Source organism: Tachypleus tridentatus, chromosome 3, assembly GCF_004210375.1.
Source record: "Tachypleus tridentatus isolate NWPU-2018 chromosome 3, ASM421037v1, whole genome shotgun sequence".
NCBI lineage: Eukaryota > Metazoa > Arthropoda > Merostomata > Xiphosura > Limulidae > Tachypleus > Tachypleus tridentatus.
The window spans coordinates 4,372,595-4,381,998 of NC_134827.1; the positions used below are offsets into that span (position 1 = coordinate 4,372,595).

General features: G+C 32.4%; 1 long non-coding RNA gene across 1 annotated transcript; it reads right to left on the minus strand.

Annotated features, from left to right (window-relative positions):
* Positions 1–135: 135 nt before the first annotated feature.
* LOC143246239 (uncharacterized) lies at positions 136–8,307 on the minus strand. Its single transcript, XR_013025868.1, has 3 exons — positions 8,212–8,307; positions 5,305–5,397; positions 136–268 (listed from the first exon to the last, which is right to left on the minus strand). It is a non-coding gene; the product is annotated as an uncharacterized LOC143246239 (long non-coding RNA).
* Positions 8,308–9,404: the final 1,097 nt, after the last annotated feature.

Below are 9,404 nucleotides of genomic sequence, written 5' to 3' on the forward strand. Positions count from 1 at the left end.
TATATATAACAGAAACAGAATTATAATAAACTGTGAGATTCTTTTCTTCCTGTTCTTGAGTAGGACAGAAGAAAGTCTTCGTATTAACAATGTTAAAATCAGAGGTTCGATTCTCCTCACTGAACGTAGCAAACAGTTCGATGTGGTTTTGTTATAAAAGCACACACACATACTCCTCTCTTTTTATATGCTGAATGAAGTTATTTTCCTTTTTCTATGAGTCTTACATATTTGCACTTCTTATATTCCCAAGAAAATCATCCGTGACCTGAAATTTAAATATAGATAAACGTCTACGCGAAACTGAGGAAAGAAAACACATGGTCTTGTCTGTATAATTTTATATTTTAACTAAGTAAGTGATGAGAAATACAATTCAAACAAAGATCAAACTAACTTAACAACAACATCTCCTAGTGAGTTTGCGGTAAATTTACAGACTTACGTCGCTAAAGTTCGAGATTTGATTCCCCGTCGTGGACATAGCATATATAACTTATTGTGTAACTAATAACTAAAACAAAAATACAGAAAACATGTACATACAAAAGTATAAAATCCGACTTAGTACTAATTCCGTTTCTATCAAACACTTGAAATTAACTGCTTGTAATAATTTCAGAAACGACATTAACCACGGTAATGGTTTTGGAACAATCTCTTGGTCATATTATAGTAGCAGCAAAAAAAAAAAAAAAAAAGAAGAAAGAAAGTTAGAAGCAGTAAAATCAATATGCTATCACAGTAATAAATGTTTTGTTGTTTATCCAATAGCAAGACAAACATAATTCTGCAACATTTTAAAACTTTACCATACGATGAATTGAGCACTCACAGTGAACAACAAACACAAATACTCGAAGATATTTACTATTCTCAGTTGCTACAAAATGTTATGCCACTGTATGAGAAGAAAGCAAAGCGTGCCAAATTTGGGGGATATCTATACATATATTTTGTCCCTGAATTGTTATAAATAAAGTTTAGAAAATGTGTTTCTCAATCCCAAAATAGTAAAGATTTTATTATAATGAACGGGTGATAGTGGCTGATAACATCTCCATTTCTGATCACTGAGTTTGAACTATTCGCAGCAAAACGTTTTGGCTGAGTATATAAAACCAGAATTTCTTACATAACTTATATGTACATGTTTTCGTGACAAAATGGCCGGACAAGAGTTTTTTCCATTGCTATTGATCACAGGGAGGAAAAAAGTCAGAAGGATCTGCGAGTTATAATCATAATTTTTCATTACAGGTTTTTCTAAAAACACTGACGAAAAAAAAGCATACATAAAAATAAAACCTACAATCACCTACTAAACGTATGCAAAACTGGTGTTTGTGCATGTAATTTCAGGGAGTGATCACCAAGTATGACAATCGTTTTATTTCATCTTAAAAACCTGAATATCCTGTTTCAACCATCAATACTTTCATGATGTTTTTTGTTGTTGTTTTTTATACAAAACTAACTTCAGTTTATATGTACAGATATTAACTTCTCACTATAATGAAAAAAAGCTTTCGAAAGAAAAATAAATAAATACAAGTACAAAAAAACATGTTGGCTTCGGAAAAACACGAATAACGAATTCACTTTCTTGTAAGGTCACCTGTGGAAATGCTCATAGGAGTACGGGAGATTTTTCTGAGTGTAGGTTCTTCAATTTTAACCCGAGTGAGGTTCTGAGTAAGAAAGACTTTCTGCTACCAACTTTTTTCCCGAATGAAGATAATAACTACCCGAATCACCATGAATCTTCTTCTAATTTTGTCCGAATGAAAACTGACAATTTACCTAAATGGGCATAAATATTGCAAGTTGTGTGGCTCCTTCCCCCCCGTACGTATATCCATAGGCGTACGGGGGAGGGGCGATTACTATAGAGGCAATTGAAAGAATTATTATTTAATATTCAACGTTGATCTACTATGAATATTAAACCGAAAGACTATGGCAGTATTTCGCTACTTATTAAACTCGCTTGTAGTGCCACAATGGCTTTGTTATCACGTTTTTTTATTACTTATATTTCACATAAGCTTAACTACAACTACGTGACTAAACAACCATGAAGAACTATTGCCAACTACTACACGAACACAAGTTCCCTTTAAATTCAGTCAATTTCCTTGCCATTTCAATTTTTTGTTTTTCAGTTTGTTTATTTTTCTAAATTGCTGTAATTCCTAGATCTGCCAAATAACTCTTTCGAAAATGCGAGACGTCTATACAACCAAACTTGGCTTGGTTTCAAAGCTATAAAATCCAAGAAAACACGTTTTCAATAAGTAACAAATAAATATTTACTAACTTTGATAGTGCAAAGAGTGAAGCCTAACTATGTTAAAATGTTACGCAATAGTAATATTCTTTGTTGTTGTTATATAAAGTAACTACGACGTGTAACGATATGTTAAGTCTGTGTTTGTTTTATTTTACCGATACTCGTTACAATATTAGTAACTGATAAAGAAACACCACAATGTCTGTTTTGTGAACCTGACGATGACCGAAGAAGGTCGAAACGTTGTTCCCCCCCCTACGTAAAATATTTTCTCAACCCAAACGAGCCGTTTTTACATATATATTTTTAAATATATAATGTCTGTTTTGATTTTTGTTGTTGTACTTATTTCTGACGGCTGAAAAATTATATTCCGTAAAATATCCGTGAAAATGGGATTAACGATTTATCTTGAAATAATAAAATAGCTAAGTTTTATTAAAACTGACTTTCTTTCAAACATGTATAGTTGTAAGGGTTATTTAATAATATTTTGGCGTTCGTTGCATAACCGGGTCAGAATTTGTACCGTTGTATGACTTCAGTCAAACATGCCCTTCAGTGACACAACGGTATTTCTACGGATTCACACCGCTACAAACTAATTAATTTCAAGAAATAAACAAGCAATCAAATATACAAATAGTTATAGTGGCATTATAACTAGCTATAACACTTTAAAGCTATTTCAAATATATATATATATATATACGTTTAACAGAAAATTGCAAGTTTCTTTTATAAACCAAGGTCGTAATTTTTCTTTTTTTCAAAACTGAAAAATCCAACTATCATTTTGAAAATTTATCTAGTCTCAGGGAATTCACTATTAAACATAAATCGAATCTATTGATTTTCTTTAAAAGTTTTATTCGACAAATTGACACACACTTAAAAATGCATTAGTTAAATTATTTAACATCGTTATAAACTGCACCATATAATTTAAAAAGTAAAACGAAAGTTGAATAAAATATTTATAAACCAAATACTCATCATTTTACTTTAAACCTTATTCCAAATTTGTAAAGCAATTAAGTATATTTATCTTTAAATAGATCTTTATGCTAAACATAATAATTCATGAATATTTTAGTTTAATACTTATTAGACTTGCAAGTTAAGCCTTCTTTTACATCACTTGTAGCTTCCTCCTAGAGATTTAACTCTTCTTTCATTTACTGTATATGTTTAATATTCTTAGCTGTTTATAAAATACCACTTTGATCAATCTATCTTATATACATTTTTCAGTATTCATAAATTTGGTTAGGTGTTTGAGGGACATGCGAAAAGAATTTCAACTTCTTTTGTTGTCAATTTAGGTGCAAATTAAATTACCTTAACAATTAACAGTTATCGACAATTTTAAAAAAAAATGTTACATTTCCTCGAAAGTTCTAAATTTAGTCCTAACTTCAAAATCTTGTAAGTAGCTTTTACTAGGTGAGTGTGGTCCGCAACAATCCAAATTATCACTCTATTGGTAAATATAAATATCGTTATAATTTTATATAAAAAGTACAAGATCCAACAATTTCATTAAGCAAAATAACATGCTGCCATCTAGCCATGGTGAAAAGAAACAATATAGTGCAAAAAGTATTTGTTACTATATGTCTAATCGACATATTTCACATTTACAAAAACAATCAAGTTAGAAAAAACAATCCTAACATCAAAAAAGGGTCAGTTTATATAAATAACCAAACTCTGTAAAATATAGTATATAAGTTATTAAACTAAACAAATAATTGCTTTAAAAATATTTTCCATTGTAAAGCATGTGTGTGTGTTTTCTTATAGCAAAGCCACATCGGGCTATTTGCTGAGTCCACCAAGGAAATCGAGCCCCTGATTTTAGCGTTGTAAATCCGTAGGCTTACCGCTGTACCAGCGAGGGATACCTTGAAAAGCTGGTCACGATATTAAATAACAAAATAAAAGATTGGGAAGTATTGGCCCTTATTAATAGTTATAATGACACATGGAGGGGGTAAATATGTTCTAATTGTTTCCGGCCTAACTATTTCTTTATATGTGTATGTACTTTAAAAAAAAAGGGCAAAGAAAATTAGTAAAGAGTTATGCGTAAATTGATTAAATTATGTTACCGAAAAATATTAATATTTATATCTTAAAAAGAAACCAAAAACATCGTCGACATAGAATTACAACGTCAATAACTTCAAATATGAGAATTCACATTCTTACAAGCCAAAGTACCAAGTCCCCCTCAAGTACAGCGGTAAGTCTACAGATTTATAACGCTAAAATCAGAGGTTCGATTCCCCTTGGTGAATTCAGCAGATAGCTTGATGTGGCTTTGTTATAAGGAAATACACAAATACACACCCAAAGTACCAATCCAAGTTACAATTATTTTGAAGGAAGTAAAAAAAAATGAATAATGATTCTAAAGATAATATTAACTTCTTTCAGGCCAGGTGGATAAGGCACTCGACTCGTTATCTGAGAGTCGCGGATTCGAATCCCCATCATACAAGTCATACTCACTCTTTCAGCCTTGGGGGCGTTATAAAGTTACGATCAATCCCACTATTCGTTGGTAAAAGAGTAGTCCATGAGTTGGCGGTGGGTGATAATAACTAGTTGCCTTCCCTCTAGTGTTACATTGCTAAATTAGGGCCGGCTAGGACAGAGAACCCTCGTGTAGCTTTGCACGAAATTCAAAACAAACATATAAACAATTAGAGGAAGTAAAAAAAATGAATTGAATAATAATTCTATAGATAATATTAACTTCTTTCATTGATAAGTAAAAATAAATATTTAACTGCATAATAAATTCACAAACATTACAAGTCCATAAAATATAGCTCCATGTTAAATATAAACATGTTCGTATGCATGTACAAATTAAATATAATGCATTTGTAATTACTTACAGTTTAAATACTGAAAGTGTTACTACAATTTCATAGACTATTGTAATCCTCACAAATAACCAAAAGACGCTAGAGTCTTTTTCATAAACAAAAAAAACTTACTCTTAGAGACTAGAGTTTGTGGGTTATTTGTAAAATTGCCGAGATTTCATTTCTTTTTTCAGTTTTAGTTGAATCACACTACCTAAACAATCCCTAAAACAAGAAATAGTAAATGGAAATACGAGAAAGTGAAGGCGTTGTAGTTATATAATCACAATTAAACAAACTTAGAATTTCACTTAAATAAATTCAGTTATACTATAATTCGATTTTCCAAAACTAGTGTCTGATTTTCATCAGATTGGCAACTTTGTAAAGCAAATCAAAAATTGAATCTAAGAACAGTTATTTGACATAACCCAGCTAAATCCATGGACATCGATATAAAACATTATTCTGAGGTGTATCTTGGTTTTTCAAAATAACATAGGAAACACAGTCAACAATTATCTATTTTTAACGTTAAGATTACTCATAAATACAGATATATTTACAAACATGTGCTTAGAAATAAAACACAATAGTTACGTAATACTAAACAAATAAAGATATGATAATATAATACAACATGTCAGTCAATACGCCCTTGTTTTTGATAGTGCCGAAAGTGGCCCAGTGGCTAGCTTGCTGAACTGTGGAACTGAGGTTCGGTGATCCACATTCTGCTACCGCCATAATAAATGAGATATTAATAAAAAAAACATGCGTCACTCTTTGGGGCTGTAGGGTGACAGTCAAGACTGACACATTATGACGCTGCCAGGTTTGAAAGGGCGAGCATGTATAGTGTGACGGGATTTGATCCCGTCACCCACAGATTGCGAGTCGAGCGCCCTAACCAATTGGTCATGGAGGGACTATGTAGAAGGTATTGTTAACTTATAAAACACTTTTTGGCTTTTATCTACATAGCTAGTAACGGCCCGGCATGGCCAGGTGGTTAAGGCACTCGACTCGTAATCTGAGGGTCTCGGGTTCGTATCCCCATCCCACCAAACATGCTCGCCCTTTCAACCGTGGCAGCTTTATATGTGTTAGTCAATCCTACTATTCGTTAGTAAAAGAGTAGCCCAAGAGTTGGTGGTGGGTGATGATGACTAGCTGCTTTCCCTCTAGTCTTACACTGCTAAATTAAAGACGGCTAGCGCAAATAGCCCTTGTGTAGCTTTGCGCGAAATTCAAAACAAAGAAACATAGTTAGTAAATTTTGATAATTTATTATTAATTATTTCAAGTATTATGGAAATACATTAGAAAATAATTATTGAAACTATGAGAAAAACATGTGATTCATTCCACACATAGAGAACTAAAGAAACAGATACTATACCTCTTCTGGTATGGCTTCTAATTGAAATGTTAGCGAAACATCAAATAAAATCCTAATTATTCATATCTCTCTTTTGGATAATATCCATTGTACATCGAGAAGAGTGACAGTAAACAAAAAACAATGGCTATTGGTTTGGCATATTATCACAGTGTACTTTAAAACAGCTGAGAAATGAAATATTTCCAAGCAAAAACCACAAAAGATGGTGAAACCAAACAAGTGCTTCAAAACACTACTTTGAAGCTAGCCCGTTGAACTCGACTCTGAAAACACGATCAATTAAAACTCTTCTAGTAAGCCTGGCATTGTAATGTATCCAAATGAACCTAGTCTAGTGGACTTGATGTTCCTAATGAACCTTGTCTACTGAACTTAACGTTCGAATATAACCTAATGAACCTAGTGACGTTGTAATATAACATAATGAACTTAGTCTACTGAGTTTAACAATGGAATATAAATTAATGAACCTAGTCTAGTGGACTTGATGTTCCTAATGAACCTTGTCTACTGAGCTTAACGTTCGAATATAACCTAATGAACCTAGTGACGTTGTAATATAACATAATGAACTTAGTCTACTGAGTTTAACAATGGAATATAAATTAATGAACCTAGTCTAGTGAATTTGACGTTGTAATATAGCATAATGAACCAAGTATAGTGAGCTTGACGTTGGAATTTTATATAATGAACTTAATCTAGTGAATTTGACGTTGAAATATAACATAATAAACCTAGTCCACAAGACTTTACGTTGGAATTTAACATAATAAGCCTAGTTTAGTGAATTTGACATTGGAATATAGCATAATAAACCTAGGCTAGTGAGCTTGACGTTGGAATATAACACAATGAACCCAGTTCAGAAGACTTGACGTTGGAATATAACATAATAAGCTTTTTCTAGTGAACTAGACGTTGTAATGTAACATAATGAACCTAGTCTATTGAACTTGACGTTGGAATATCGCCTAATGATCCTAGTCTGTTGAGCTAGACATTGGAATATAATATGGTGAACATAGTCTACTGAACTTGACTTTGGAACATGACCTACTAAACCTAACACAATGACCATAAATGAACTAATCTAATAACATCACAACGCATAATAAACAGCACTAGCAGAAAAGTGTGTTTACATAATAGTGAGAGATTGATTTTCTCAGTGTAGTATAATTAAGTAATTTTCCTGGGTTTATAGTTTGAAATTTGGAAATTAATCTTATTTCATAATTTTTATTAGAGAAAAAAAACGTTAAACAACCTATCAATATTCCTTATATTAACAAAATATTAAATGTCTGATTTTAACTGGAACAAACAGGAATAAAAGCGCGACCATTGAAACACGACTTGTATCAAATCACATGAACAGACATCTGGATGCTTGTAAGCTTCCGACATCTATTTGTCTACCTATCTTTCTTTCCATGAATCAGATAAATAGATAGGACAATGCCGTCCCTGGTGGCTCAAAAGGGAGGATAAAGGCTTACAAACGCTAAAAATCTGCGGTGGACATAGCTCAGATAGCCCATTGTGTAGTTTAATGATTAACAGCAAATAAATACAATATTACCTAGCTAACGACTTGGCCTTGTGACATATACGAAACGAACTATACCTACCTGCAAAACAATATCTATGCAATGCAGGAAATAAGAAGTACATCAGTGACGAAGCCTTACTTTTGCTTGCTTGAATAATCCGAATGTGATCCAAACAGATACGTGTTTCTGTAAACCATATGGTGCAGGTACTAAAACGTCACTGGAGAGTTGCAAAACATCAAATAACTGGTAGAACTGCAGAGTAAGGAATAATTTGTTAAATCAATACCGTAATTCCTACATAATTCTATAACTTAAACAAGTTTCTAAATGAAACATTCGCCAGTTTGCAGTGATTATTTAAATATTGCATAAAATCGTGAATTTTCTACCAGAAACGCACGTCCATAAGATAAGCGCTCATTTTATGTTAATATGTTGCTTTTTTTTATTTGCGTATGTTTGTTTTTAACCTTTCCATGTAAAACCTTTTACTTATGTTTGTTGTTAATCACAAAGGCTACAAAATGAACTATCTGTGCTGTGCCGTTTTGACGTAGTGAAACACTTGTAGTTCATAACCATTTATAGAAATAAAATTTAGAATTATCTTTAATTATAATTTATTTTCCAGAAATCTCAACACACTTAGAAATGCGCTAAAAATGAATAGCGGTCTATTCCATCAGTTAGAGAATCAGTGTTAGCAAGAGAGAGTCAAGACTATGATTAATGCCAAAGAATGAGCCCACTTTTCTATTAAAATGAATCCTGGTGGTTTTACCCAGGTGTTGAAACCAGATTTTTAGTGCTATATACATTCAGAGTTAAGAGCATAACCTTACCAATATTTAGCATGGATAAGTTTGATTTACTTATTTAATTATTAAAATCGACATATAACGTCCAAGAACGCCACTTTCTATTTCAATAAGAGGTGCAAATTTTATTGTCTGTCGAGTAGAGTTAAGATATTGGGGAAGGGGGTGCAGCTTTTTACAATGTAGAAATTAGTACGCCACTACCACGAGATCCAAATTTTCGAAACTTTCATTAACTTGGTACCAGCAGCATCATGGGAGATTTTCTGAGATATTTACATTCGACAGTCCTGAATGCACGTTTTTATGTTTGGTATTTGATGATCCTACGTTGATAGGATCCAGAGCTCATTCCAGTGACTTTCCTTCTCAACATTCAACACAACGCTTGTTGGGATATTCCACATTGTATCTTACTTCATGTAATAAGCGCTAGTCTTTTGCTGAAAA